Here is a 15,764-nt window from a genome sequence, read left to right on the forward strand (position 1 = left end):
TGGTTGCTTACAATAATAATAAACTATTATTATACAAATAGTACAATAAACACCCAATAATATAATAAATACCCTTACAAATACCCAATAAATTTCCCAAAGTCTTTATTAAAACTTTTTTCTTCCTGCTTCCTCATACTTCCCATAAGTTTAGCGTGGGCTAGGGGCCACGTGACAGCCCCTACGGGGACCCCTTGGGGTGGTGCCACTATCTGATGTAAGCTATAGGGCACCCCCTGTCAGTGGTTTCCCCTTCTGTGGACTCCCTGCAGATGGGCAGGACTCAAGATATAGCCTGGCTTCACCCCAATGCCTAAGCCAAACCGCTCACATTTGTGACCAATAAAGTTGTGGCCTATTTAATAATAATAATAATTTATTATTTATACCCTTCCCATCTGGCTGGGTTTCCCCAGCCACTCTGGGCAGCTTCCAACAGAATATCAAAATACAAAAATATACTAAACATTAAAAGCTTCCCTAAACAGGGCTGCCTTCAGATGTCTTCTAAGAGTCTGGTAGTTGTTTGGTACATTTTATCATATGTGGTGGGAATATAAGAAAGTGAAAAGCTTCTGGGAGTTGATATATAATGAACTGAAAAAAAATGTTGAAATATACATTTGCTAAGAAACCAGAAGCCTTTCTCTTAGGAATTGTCGGAAATGAAATAAATAGAAAGGATCATAAACTTTTCCAATATGCAGTAACAGCGGCAAGAATATTACTGGCCCAGAAATGGAAACAAGAACAAATACCAACGTTGGAGGAGTGGAGAATGAAGCTGATGGACTATGCAGAACTTGATAAACTGACTGGGAGGATCAGATATCTACGAGATCAAAAGTTCATCGAGGACTGGGGAAAGTTAGTTGAGTATTGGGAATGTATAAGTGATAATGAAATAACGTTAGTGGCATTTAAAGAAGCTCTGTAATAACATAAGAAATATTGTAAAAAAGGGAAAATAGAAATGGGAGGTAGGCATAAAGGCAATAGTAAAATTTGGAAATGTGTAATTAAAGAAGTTATAATTCGGATGATTAGCAGAGAGGCTGAAGGAAGTCAAAAAATGGAAAAATTAATAGAAATTGTAATGTGGTGTGATTGTATGCTTTTTGATGGAAAATTAATAAAATATAATTATTAAAAAAGTCTGGTAGTTGTTTTTCTCTTTGACATCTGGTGGGATGGCGTTCCACAGGGTGGGTGCCACTACCGAGAAGGCCCTCTGCCTGGTTCCCTGTAACTTGGCTTCTCTCAGAGAGGGAACTGCCAGAAGGCCTCAGCACGGGACCTCAGTGTCCAGGCAGAACGGTGGGGGTTGAGATGCTCCTTCAGGTATACTGAACCTATAAACCAAAAATCTCCCTTTCAGTTGTGATTTACTGGGAACTTTGTGGCTAGGGTGCCTTGGCATGCAATAGGCAACAGAATTTAGGACATGCCCACCAAAGAAAACCACCTAAGGTGATCTTCAGTTCAGCCTGCCACTGCAGAGGCAAGTGATGTAAAAGAAGGCAGGCTGGCAATGCCAGGAACTTATCCCAATAAGAGATCAGAAACCATGTGTCTGCATTCTGAGCAATGTTTATGACAATGCATTCTCCCTGAGCCATCCAGGCTCATTACCGACAGCAGCTCATAAAGAACCAAAACCATCTACCTCTTGTATAAGAAGAAATGACTGCATGCCAATGCATCTTATAAAACAAAGCACTGGGCAGTATCTGCTTATACGATTTCTCCCCCGTGAAACCACACAGCAGGTTTCTTCATTTTAGCTAAAGCCCAGAGTTGGGTGCTCCCCCCCCCCAAAGGCATAAAGGAAAATGGTTTGTGGAAAGTTTAAAAAAAACACACCAAGGGGATAGATATTGAGAGAGGCGCTGTGGGCGACTGTAGCCTAATGGGCTGTTAATTAGAGAGCAGGTGGATCTAAATAGATGTCATGCAGGCTACATGTGGGGGTATTGTGGATGAAAGAACAGAAAGTACACTCAGCTTTCTTCCAAGCTGATATTATAAGACATTATTAAGTGAAAGGGTGTGAATAGGAAAAAGTGCATCTGATCATCTTCCTTCTAAAAAGGAGAATCTGATCCGAAAAAGGAGATTCTGATCATCTTCCTTCTCAAACAAACAGACAAACAACCACCAGGTTTTAAACTGCATGCACTGATTTATATTTGGACAGAAGAAAAAGCAAACCAATGCTATACATTTTGTTTACTTTAGTATGAAAAATAAGGTGCCACTGCTGGGCAATGCTAAATCAGTGGCACAAACTTGAAAAAAACTGCAGCCATCAACAGCCCTGTAAGATATTTCCCTTTACACACACACACACACACACACACACACACACACACACACACACAATGAAGGTATCTAAACAAGTTGGGAACCATCATTTCAAATAGCTCTTTTTCAAATTTGGATGTTTCTTTTGCAAAACCTGCCACTCCTGGTCAACAGCAGTGACTCAGGTTCCAGGAAGTCAGGTGAGTGCTGCTGCCCCACTAGGGCAGTGGCGTAGCGTGGGTTGTCAGCACCCGGGGCAAGGCAAGTAATTTGTGCCCCCTAACCCGTGGATTTGCGCCCCCTAACCCTAACCCCCAGATGTTGCGCCCGGTGCGGCCGGCCCCCCCTGCACCCCCACGCTACGCCACTGCACTAGGGTGCTGCAGAGATCAGATTTGCATTCACTGATAATAATTGATTGAGCCAGTGCAAAATGTTAGAGAAACTTATTTTTCCGACAGATGGGGGTCTAAGTGACAGCTCCGCTCTCTCTAGCTACCAACTGCCATTGCTGTGGGCATCAGATGGGGAGGAAGCAACACGTGGGCACTTCTCCATTGTGTCTCTAGCTGGAGTCCCTGCTATGCTTATGAAGGGAAATTACCCTGTTATGTACACAAAACTAATTATCTTTTGCAAGCTGCCTTGGGAGGGCATTGCCCTGGAAGGCAGCATATATGTACTCGGAATGAATGAATAAATTAATGAATATGGCTGCATTTCCGCTCACAAAATTGTAGTTAAAATGTTCTCAGTATGGGTTCCCTGAAATTGAAGTCTTTTCCACTCCTTTCCTGCTCTCTCTGTTTGAAATGGACTTGGATTCAGTGTTATTTTGTGGAATCATAGAACTGTAGAGATGGAAGGGACTATGGGGGATCATCAAGTCCAACCCCCCTGAAATGCAGGAATATTTCGCCCAATGTGGGGCGAACTCGCCCAAACTGGGGTGGTGGGTATGCTCTCCATTGACTCAGCTAAGAGAGCAGAAACTTTTGGGACCTTTCTCAAATTCTCTATTACCTCTCTATTCTAGCAGATATTACAAGAATAATGTAACTAAAAACTCATGCCTGAGTCTTCCCCCCTCCTCTCCTTAATGCCTTTTCCTTTTGTGACATGCCTTCCAGAGCATAAAACTGAGGGCAGGTACTATTTTATAACCTTTGTTTGTAAGCTGCTCCAGGGACCCTTTTTCAGCTGAACAGCAGGCTTAAACGATCTTCCAATCAAATACAGAGCTCCCTGCTTTTTAAGGCCAAAGTAAAAACACCAAGAGGCATCTAACCATGGATCTCACACATTAGCAGATGGTAGAATAAAATCAAAGTAATCGGACAATGGAGGAGGAGGAGGACAAGAAGAAGAAGAAGAAGAAGAAGAAGAAGAAGAAGAAGAAGAAGAAGAAGAAGAAGAAAGAGTTTGGATTTGATATCCCACTTTATCACTACCCTAAAGGAGTCTTAAAGAGGCTAACATTCTCCTTTCCCTTCCTCCCCCACAACAAACACTCTGTGAGGTGAGTGGGGCTGAGAGACTTCAGAGAAGTGTGACTAGCCCAAAGTCACCCAGCAGCCGCATGTGGAGCAGCGGGGAAGTGAACCCGGTTCACCAGACTACGAGTCCACCGCTCTTAACCACTACACCACACTGTAGAATTCTGTTCACTCTGATGTTTTCCTATCAGCCCTTGGTCTAACCACTTCAGACGTACCTGACAACGTGGAACCAAGAGTTGACTTCAAATCCCTTGAAATAAGGGTATAGCATATGTAGTTTATTTGGAGGCCTATACCACAAATTTTGCCCTATGCATAATGACATGCACCCTTAACGGATGGTTTTCATTTTCACTATCAATGTATAAGCTGATTTCCCATCAGGTTTATAACAATTAAAGCTAATATGTATGCCAGTGTGAATATTGATTCTTTTATTACACTAGTAAATTACCATGCACCCTAGAGAGTTATGAAGCAAATTATTAGTCTAGATAGATGCCTATGGATCTATACTATAGATCTGAATGTTATAAATTCATGAAGTAATATTCAGTTCAAAGTTATTTCCACCAAATGCTCCAGAGGCGTTTATGGGCTTTGCTACAGTTATGATGTACATGCACTAATTTAAGATTGTTAAATTGCGTTCTCAAGTTTTTGAGCAGGTCTGCAAAGTCTTAGTGGCACAAATTGCAAGCAGCTAATGATGCTGAGTAACATACAGCTTGGTCCTGCGAATGTTCGCTTGGAATAAGTTCCACTGAATTCAATGGGACTTCACCCTCAATTAAGGGCGCATGGAATGTAGGCTTGCTCCATCTTTTCTCAATATCATTTTACCAAGTTGAAATCCTGTTGTAGACAAAGAAGTAGGAGATGTGTCAAGGACCAAATGTTTCTGCTGCATCTTTGTCAGTTCTGTGGGTCATCATGTTTGAGTCGTCTGCTAGTTTGCCATCCAGAATTGAGAGAGGCTCCTTTAGACTGGAAAGATATGGGCGAAAATTGCTTCCAGCCCACTCACAGGTCATGGAAGTTGCTGTTCTTCTGCAATGAACTGCTTTAGTGAATTGCTGTGCTGCTGTGGACCATAAATTGTTCACAAATGGCATGGGCTTTGATATTTCTAATACATGGATATAAAACGCATGTAGGCATTTGCACATGCAGATACAGAAAATTGAAATAAAAATGCATTGTTTGAGAAGAAAACTCAACAGACTATGCATTCAGAAGGCATTATTTTGTCTCAGTATATTTTATTGATTTTGTTATTCAAATCATGTATTCCTTACTGGGGACTACAAACACCCAAGGATCAGAGTTTTAAAAATGAACTTGTTCTTGTGGTATCTGAGTAAGGAAAAAAGATATAGGTATTTTCATTAAAGTGTGAAAGGCAATTTTTTATGCTCAGATAACTCCAAGGTAGCCAAAACCTTTTTTGGGAGTGGGGGGGAAGAGCATGACAAATTTTAACTCGGAAGTTTTGGGCGGTTTTGGTTTGCCAAGCGGCTGCTTGGAATCAAAATGACTCTGAGGCTGATCTTGGGGCCATTTCTAAGAATATATTTGCTGTATCTGCAGAGGCTGTGTTTATTTATGCACAAATTTCAGCAGTGAAAATAAATATGTTTGTTACACCACCAATGCATTAAAAATGGCATTGGCAGCTGTGGCACTATTTGAAAGAGGGAGCTTGGATTATGGAGGGGTGCAGGGCATGAGCTGCATGGGGCATAGGAGCAGATATACCTTTCCTGACTGAGCTGAAATCCTTGACTCATTCATATTCCTTAGCAATATTAGGCACATGCCATCAAGAAGATGTTCTGTGAGCCACACAAAATGAATGGGAACGCTTTTCGTATCCTCTTCATAGTGAATGTAAGCAGGCATCTAAGGGCTTGATTCAAAGCATGCTGTCACTACACAGAGACTATGTGAATCATCTCTGTATTTAGCCCTCAGACAGATTTTCCCATTTCTTTACAAGTCCCCTTGGAAACTAGAATGAGCCTGCACAGGCTCAGTGACTACATTTTAAATAAGGCTTCTTTTAGGTTACACTTTATGACCCCCCCCTTTTTTGTTGCGTTCCTCTCCTGTTCCGATATTTTGCCAGAATGGATGCTTGACTTCTGTAAACTGTGGTGTAGTTGTCAATCTGTATTTATTTCTCACCCTTTCATCCACCTACCCCGTCTTCCTAAGAATACCAAGCAGAGTTGGGAAACACTGGCCTGCGAGTGCTCCAATTGGAGAATAGCCTCTACTGAAAGCATCAAGGATTTTGAAGGAGCACAAATACAGGACAAAATTCCATCGACGGTTGTCTCCAAAAAAGTTTACACATCACTTGGGAAGACAGGCGAACTAATGCCAGTGTACTGGAAGAAGCACTAATGCCAGTGTACTGGAAGAAGCAAAGATCACCAGTGTCAAAGCAATGATTCTTCAACATCAACTTTGTTGGACTGGTCATGTTGTTCAGATGCCTGATTATCATCTTCCAAAGCAACTACTCTATTCTAAACTTAAAAAATGGAACGCGTAATGTTGGTGGTCAACAAAAGAAGTTTAAAGACTCTCTCAAGGCAAATCTAAAAAAAAAGTAGTATAAACACTGGACAACTGGGAAACACTGGCCTGTGAGCGCTCCAATTGGAGAACAGCCTCTACCAAAGGCATCATGGATTTTGAAGGAACACGAATGCAGGATGAAAGGCAGAAACAAGCTAAGAGGAAGGCATGTTTGGAAAATCCTCACCGTGATCAAGTCCCACCCGGAAACCTATGTCCCCACTGTGCAAAGATGTGTGGATCCAGAATTGGCCTCCACAGTCTCCTACGGACACACCACTAAGACTGTATTCATGGAAGGCAATCTTACTCTGCCACGAGTGATTGCCAAGAGAGAGAGACCAAGCAGTGCATTCCTAGATGGATGAGGCTTTATCCTATTTTATCCTCAAAACAGTAACTTTATTAGGTAGATTATGCTGAGATAGCAAGTGGCCCAAGCTCACGTAGGGACACAAACCTAAGTCTCATTGATCCACAAAGGGCACTCCAGCCCAACCCTCTGCAACCTGGTGCCCTCAAGTAGATTACAATTGCCATTATCCCTGCCCATTGGCCATGCCGATTGGGGCTAAAGGGATTTACAACCCAGTAATGTCTGGAAGACACCAGATTGGGGAAGGCTATTCTAGCTCATCATGCTGCATTTGCTCTCAATAAAAAAGAAATCCCATTTTCATAGAACTATTTTTGAGGTCTACTAATGCTGCCAGGAGATGATGATAGATAGATAGATAGATGATAGATAGATATAGATAGATAGATGATAAAAAGATAAAGGGACCCCTGACCGTTAGGTCCAGTCGTGGCCGACTCTGGGGTTGTGGTGCTCATCTCGCTTTACTGGCCGAGGGAGCCGGCGTACAGCTTCCAGGTCATGTGGCCAGCATGACTAAGCCACTTCTGGCGAACCAGTGCAGCGCACGGAAACGCCGTTTACCTTCCCGCCAGAGTGGTACCTATTTATCTACTTGCACTTTGATATGCTTTCGAACTGCTAGGTTGGCAGCAGCAGGGACTGAGCAACGGGAGCTCACCCTGTTGTAGGGATTCGAACCGCCGGCCTTCGGATCGGCAAGTCCTATGGTTTAACCCATAGCACCACCCGCGTCCCTTTAGATGATAGATAGATAGAAATCCTGCTGCAGAAAGATCTTCGAGTTGGTTCTTCTTTCTTTCAATTTAGCTGTAACTTTTGGCAATCTACCTGCATTAACTTCTGAACCTACATGCAGAGGCTAGCAGCATAATCAAATTATTTTAAAACTTCCTTCTTTTTCTGCTACTTCCCACACCAGCCATCTAATATAAAGCACACCACTGTTGAATGTCACCTCTTTACAACCAGGAGGTTTAACCAAACACAAAAGTGATAAAAAGGTGCAATGTCATACATTTAGCAAGATTATGTTGTAAAATGCCTCTTGTGTTTGGAAATGAGATTGAAGCTCTCCGCTAATACTTTAGACCAGTCACTGCTGTATTTAATGGAAAGCTAAAATAAGCACAGCTGTAAAATATTTCTCTCCTGAATTCTGCTTTACCTTCAACTTCTCCACTCCTGTTTGTCTATTCCTCCACCCCCACAAAAAATATTGATAATACTTGCAAGATTTTATATTTGCAGAGAAAACTGCCAGCAGGAATTCAGCTAGAAGACTCCCTGATAGATATATGAGACTATTTAAATGCTTTGTTGGAAATACAAAATAATCGTTTTCTCTTGTGGTCCATTTTTGTTTTATTGCGGCAATAATGAGATTGCTGGAGCACCCTCCCAATGTTATGAATTCTACAAGCAACTCGCAGGATGCTAAATATCCCCTATGGTTTGCACTGGAAGTTGAAGCTACTCATTGTCGAAGAACGTACTCCTGACTTCCTAAGGGTGCATTCATCAAAATCTATGTCCTCTTCCCTTAAACAGAAACCTTATCTTTAACAACTTGAAATAAAGTGGACCAAGATTTCAAGGGAGGGGGTCTTTTTATTATCTGTAGATGGTGACAGACATTTGGCAATAAATATTTTAAAGCCTATAAAATTGAGGCAAAAAATAAAGAGCAGTTAAGATGGTAAAGGATAAAACGACACAGGTCTGACATTCTGATAAAAAGTAAAAGCTAGGAACAGGCTGACAACGGTCTATGCTGTTGGCATTATATAACTGCTAAAGCTATTTTTCTGAACTAAAGTATAATCCTCCACATTCACTAGCCTTTACAGATTGCCTCATAGAATCAAGATTATAATATTTCGCAGTGACAGTGAAAAGCAAAAGCCAGAAAGATGCCAGGGATCCCAAGGATGTTAAAAATGGGATTATGATCTGCTTAAAAAGTCACCAACAATTCTTTGAGAATTATACTGAATGTTTTGGCAGATGTGAATAATGAAAAAGTGTATACGAACAGAAGTACATAGGAAGAGCCTGCTCGACCAGGCCAATGGCCCATCTAGTCCAACATCATCTTCTCTTAGATGTTTCTCCAACCAGATGTTTGTGGGGCCTCAGCAAAATTCACAGTGAGTGTCATTCAGAGGCAGTGGAGGTGGAGAAACCCATTAGGCTTAGTAGCCATGGATACATACCCTCCAACATTTCTCTGATGAAAATAGGGACGTCCGAAGGGAAAGCGGGGCATTCCAGGATCAAATCAGAAACTGGGGCAGCTTCTGTAAATCAGGGACTGTCCCAGGAGAACAGAAACACTTGGAGGGTCTGTTATCCTCCCTTAACTTGTCTAATCCTTTTTTAAAGCCGTCCACTTCGGTGGCCAACATTGCCTTCTTTGGGAGCGAGCTCTATCCTTTACCTCGCACTGCATGGAAAAGTACTTTTTCCTGAAACTTCCAAGATTCAGCGTCAATAGATGTTAACGAGTCCTCATGTTCTGACAGAGGGAGAAGAACTTTTCTCAATCCACACCATGCGCAATGTATTAGGAATGTCTCTTGTGTCACCTCTTACTGCCAGATTCATGCCCTGTTGCCAAAGATCAATCAGAAGTGATGAAACATGCTCCTAGTAGTTTCTCTCCAGCAAAGTTTGCTTTAGTCACTGTTTAAGTTCAGCACTGAATGCCAACCCTTCTGATTTCCAGTGAATGTGAATCTACAGGGATGTAGGAAAGCACCTCAGATATGGGTGGCTTTTTTCCAACAATCATATCAAGAGAGAAGGGAGTTTATTGGTTTTTGTTTTGTTTTATTATGTATTTTGTATTCTTATTTTGTATTTTTCTGTTGTGAACCACCCTGGGCTCTTTGGCTGAAGAGTGGTATAGAAATTTAATAAATCATCATCATCATGCCAGGTGATTGGCAGGTGGGGAGACCCACCACCTTTGGATGTGTAACCACTTTTGGATCTGCCCCCCCACTCCACCCTGTTAAATCTAATCCACTGATTTTAACTCGACCCTCTGAGTCTGCAATCCTTTGCCCACTCCCCTAAGAGAAAGTCCCATTGAACTCAGTCGGCAGATATGCATCAGATCAAGCTATTAATTGTTCTTCTATTGTTTAGCTGAAGACTAGCCAATCAAAAGAAGGAAAGTGATTTAAGGATCTCAGAAATGGTATGTTAAGCTAAATATATAGATAAACGGAAAAGTGTTTTTGGAGCATTTTATCCAGCTATGTGGCAGAAAGACTACAATTTAGGTTGGCTCTTGGGGTTGCAGCCATGGTCAGAGAGAAAGCTGTTGTCTACTGATTCCTGCTTCAAATACTTATTTCAGTCTTGTATGAATTGTCTCTTGCTGCTTAATATATAGCCATGTGATCAGGTCCTGTCAGAAATGTTCCTCTCTACAAAGTTTCCCCAGCCTTATGAATGACTGCACAATAAAATTTCTTGAAGGGAACTTCTACACTTTGCAACCAAGTTAGAAGAAAAGAAGCCCAAGTAATATCTGCTTCCTTGTATTATGCTTGCCATGAAGAGAAAAGAGAAAGGAGAAAAGATGAAAAAAAGAAAAACTTGTGGAATAGTTTGGAATATATATTTGCTAGTGCTGGCCTGAAGTTTTCACCCCATACTTTTGGGCATGGGGGGGCAAACATCCCCCAAAGAATTTTGTGGTCTTCAACTGATCAGAATAATGTTTTGATTGGGGGGGAGGGGGAGAGGCTATGCATATAGATATAAAGTCCTAAAGGGCTGCAGCCAGCATTTCTTAAATTGTTAACAACAATTGTCTCTACTTCAGGTAGCCAGTTCTGGGATCAACATTACATCACTGTGTGAAGGAACATTCCCACTGGGCCATTCTCAGTAAGGAATACTATTGGACTTTTGGTGTGTACTGCAGCTCCACCACTGCCTGAAGTTATGGCAATGCTATTGTTTTAATTAGAGAAAGACTGGTTGCAGCCGTTTGTTGCCACATGGTAAGCTTCCCCCTCACCCCTGAACCAGCCCCAAGCTTTTTGCTGCCTGGGATGAAGGACAAGACTGCACCCACTCCCCATTTTACATATAGAACCTAACTGTCATGGGCAAGGAGGCAGTTTTGCCTGCTGAACAGCAGCCTGAAGGGGGAGAAGGGGGAATGACTCCACCTACAGCTCACCAGCCTTCAAGGATACAGAGGAGAAGGCACTGATGAGAACCAGCTGTCTTCAGCCTTCTTCAGTAGATCTTCCAGAAGCAGATAGATGTTGGTAACAACACTTATAATCCTTGGCCCTACCTTGCTGCTGCCTGCTTTGGCTTGACCCTTGATCCCATGATCACGAGATTCCCTGACAGCTGGACTGTCTGACCAGGTGATTTGCTGTGTCGGAACCTGCGTTTGACTGAGCGACTCCTCTGGAATCACCTCCGTTCTCTCCTCCAATGATAATTAACGACCTGAGCCTCTGATAAGACCCCAAGCATGTCCCCATTACGCAGAGTTTCAAAGCAGCAGAAGTGACAAGATTATGGGCTACATTGCAAAGCCTTTATTTCTAACTACGCAGACAGAAAAGAAAATACATCCTCTCTCTGTGAAAGAGAGAGAGCAACTGAAAAACAAAGGAACAGGAAACCAGTAAACATCACATCTGTCTCCCGTCTTCTGTGAGACTTCCAGCAGTCTGGAATCCCTGGAATGTAAACAGAGTCCTGTGACTCCAAGCAACTGCACAGTGGCACAAACAGAAACTAACATGCTGTTCACCTGACACTAGGACTGGACCTGATTTTGGATGCTGACACTGCCTCCAGGCAAGTACACCCCAAAGACTCTTCTGGTTGGCTGGCCACCCACTCCACTGAGCTCTTCTTGTTGCTGCTCAACAATGAGACTACAACACCAACCATATTGGCAATTGAATCTAACTGCAGAAGTGGTGACAGGATAGTATCCCCCATTCCATTTGTGGTAGCAGATCAGATAAGGGAGCCAGGACAAGCAGAGCTGAATGACTCTGTGGGCTCAATATCAACTGATCTGGGTGCTGCTTCCAACCCTCAATATCTGCCTCACTCTGCCTAACTGTGGAGGTGACCCCAGCCCCACTCGATTGAACTAATTTTAACTCAAAATCTATTCCCCCACTTTCACAGGAAATGGATGTCATCACAAAAATGGAAGAAGCATTATTTTGGCCCAGCATCTGGACTTTGTGCTATTCACTTATTGTTCCTTGTTTCTAACATGCACACCTGTCAAACAGATGGATCTTCTATGAAAGAATGTTTCATCCATGGGACTAACCTTTTATTAAAGGATCACCAGGTAAGGTGAAGTTTCTCCTTGCCCTTTCATGTGTTCATTCTTGGAGGCAATCTCTCACATGGCAAATGTCTGAGGCTGAGAATGCATTATTTATATCTGCATATCTTTGATCCACAGGGCTAAATGGCAGATAGAAGACACCTCCATTTCAAACTTTTAAGTCAGTCAGCTTCAACTGGTCAAACATTACCTACCTGAAGGCTTATAAAGTTTCTTGGTCAGCAGCAGATGGGATTCTACTGCTGACTTGCTTGCAGGCAGATTGAATTATGTTGGCTGCTACATGAATATTCACTTTGAATTGTTTGCAGGGAGATTTAATGCTGTTGTATCCAAGCAAGTGTTATCTCACACTTTCCAGGGCTTTACCCCATCACTTTCTTTATTGCAAAAAGTAGTAGTATTGGGAGAAGTGTGGTTGTTGCACAAGACCTCGCTATCGGCACTCATTGCACAACTTGAATTTTCCAGTGTATCCTTGCATCCTTCCTGAAAATGGTGATAATCTGAAAACACCCTGTGTGCATGCCTTCCAACATGCTCTAGAACAGCGGTTCTCAACCTGTGGGTCCCCAGATGTTGCTGAACTACAACTCCCATCACCCCTAGCTAGCAAAGCCAGAGCTCAGGGATGATGGGAGTTGTAGTCCAACAACATCTGGGGACCCACAGGTTGAGAACCGCTGCTCTAGAGGAAAATGGGGACACTATCTTCCAAGCCCATGCTCCTGCAGGAGCCAGGTGACTTGCGTAAGAGCACCCCCCAAAAAAAACAAAAAACAAAATTGGGCATCTTTGGGGGCCTTACTCTTGCTGGAGTCCAAATGGACTGTTAGGATTTTTATCTATCCGAGCTGCTCCAGCAGTGGTACTATGTTTTTGTTTACCTCCTGTGAGTGTCTGAGAGAGCTTGAGAAAGGAAGTCTGTCTTATTTCTTTCTTCTGAGTACTGTTGGAAGTTGGTTTCACTTCTGTATGTGTCGCAGTTCTGTACTGGTGTTCAGTGAACACAGATGTACTGATGGAGTCTCTGTATATATGACTGTAAATAAAGTAGTTTAGAACTATGATTGAGTCTTTCTTCTGCTATGATATACAGTACCAGAAGATTGGCATGCTCTTCTCAGGAGAGAAGGGTCACTTATTACCAGTCTCTATGGACTGAGGAAGATTTACAGCCAGAGAAGACCAATGGAGAGACACTCCAAAGACTTGGGAAGTTGGCAGCCTTCCGAAGGCATTTATCCAACAAGGGCATCCTGAGATCCAGTTAGAAGCTGGGATTGTTTCTGTAATTCTGGGATATCCTGCTCAAATAGGGACAGTTGATGGGTCTCTTGGTGTTGTTAATCCAGATTATAGAGAGTCTTCTGTCCCCCAATAGTCTGTCTGATGGGGAAGGAAGGCCCAGAACTGCTCCCTGTTTCTGCTTCCTCAGATTCTCACTCATCTGGAATGAATAAATAACGGAGAAAAGAAAGCGGTGCAGCCGTGAGTTTAAGAGTCAGCAGTAAAGCAGAGCAACTTCTGCTTTTTAAAATCCAGTTTGCTGTTCAACATTTTAAGCAATGTTGATCAGTAAAGATGGAGGAGGGTGGGCTTCTTTCTTCTTTCTTAAAATTACAAAATGGAGTCTGGAGATAGAAATCTTTTATGAAAGGGATGGTGGGGAAAGATAATTTGAGACTTGCCTCTAACTTTCTCCATTCATTTTTATCAGTTACTGGAGATAAACTGGATATGTTTTATTTCATTTCCTTACCCTCAAGGGTCCCACAATTCCTAGCCAGCAAGGTTTCCCTTTTGGTGTGCTGTTTCAAAAGAAGCTGCAGAAAAGAAATACAAAGGGAATGGGAGCATTGCGTTTCTTACAGGCGAGTCAAGAACATGCCTTTGAAACAGAGACAGATGCATCTATTGGGAAAGGAGAGTTCTGCAAAAGAGGAAAGCACCTTTAAAGGAAAAGACCTTCTACAATGGATATCATGGGGAAACAGAAATGTGTGTGCACACTTTCAGACCAGTTTCTAAACAAGTTGAACACTATTTTAAACACAGCCTTTCAGAGTTGTTACAAGGCTGGGCTACGAGATTGTTCGGATCTCAGCCTTGAGGCCACTGCCAGTACAATCCTATACAGTGGTACCTCGGGTTACATACGCTTCAGGTTACAGACGCTTCAAGTTACAGACTCCGCTAACCCAGAAATAGTACCTCGGGTTAAGAACTTTGCTTCAGGATGAGAACAGAAATCGTGCCCCGGCGGTGCGGCGGCAGTGGGAGGCCCCATTAGCTAAAATGGTGCTTCAGGTTAAGAACAGTTTCAGGTTAAGAACAGACCTACAGAACAAATTAAGTACTTAACCCAAGGTACCACTGTACGTGTTTACCCAGAAGCAAGTCCTACTGTGTTCTGCAGGTTTTACTCAATAGTAAGCACATTTACTCAACAGCAAGCACATTTATGACAATCTCAATCTTTTGACTCTTGGCTCTTATCACTACGATGTAACATTCCTTTATTATTATTATTTATTTATTTTATTTAACATAGTTGTTACAAAATATAAGCAAAACACTGCAAATACATACACTCACATACATACACACATATACACTTCAAATAAGCACATATACATGAAAAAAGGAACAAAAGAGAAGAAAAGAAAAAAGAAGAAAAAAATAAAGAGAAAAGAAGAAGAAAAAGTTGGAAGAATTTCTTCCAAATTTATTCTACAAATATCTCAAGATGAAAATAATAATAAAATTTCATTGATTGACTTCCATCACTTACACTGCACTTCCGATATACATTTTAAGCAAGATGTAACACCCCTTTGCATGCAGAAGGAAATGCATGCAAAACATTTTGAACATTTGGAGTGGGGCAAGCAATACATAACCACTAAGCATTAAGAGGGACGCAGGTGGCGCTGTGGGTTAAAGCCTCAGCGCCTAGGACTTGCCGATCGAAAGGTTGGCGGTTCGAATCCCTGCGGCGGGGTGCGCTCCCGCTGCTCGGTCCCAGCGCCTGCCAACCTAGCAGTTCGAAAGCACCTCTGGGTGCAAGTAGATAAATAGGGACCGCTTACCAGCGGGAAGGTAAACGGCGTTTCCGTGTGCGGCTCTGGCTCGCCAGAGCAGCGATGTCACGCTGGCCACGTGACCTGGAAGTGTCTTCGGACAGCGCTGGCCCCTGGCCTCTTAAGTGAGATGGGCGCACAACCCCAGAGTCTGTCAAGACTGGCCCGTACGGGCAGGGGTACCTTTACCTTTACCTTTTTAAGCATTAAGATCTAGCCTCATACTTTCCCAAGCTAGGATAGTTCTTTGTACTTTTCTGTTAAAACTTACCTGTGGTACTTTTCTGGCCACGTTAGTGTTTAAATGTCTTGGGCCTCACATATCTGAAAGACCATCTCCATCCCTGCTAACCTTTTTGGGTGCTCTCTTAGTAGGTCTATCACCTTCAGAAGTGTGGGGAACAGTGCCTTGCGAGAGGGAAGTCCCTACATAGTGGGGCTTCCTCTGCGCAGAGGTGCATCTAGCAGCTTCATTGCACAACTTCTGTCATAAGCTGAAGGTGCACATCTTTACCTTGGCTGTCGTCAGTTAAAGGGCTACCCATCCCTTTTGCTGAATTTAT

This window comes from Podarcis gaigeae, assembly GCF_964106915.1.
Source record: "Podarcis gaigeae genome assembly, chromosome: 4".
Taxonomy (NCBI): Eukaryota; Metazoa; Chordata; class Lepidosauria; order Squamata; family Lacertidae; genus Podarcis; species Podarcis gaigeae.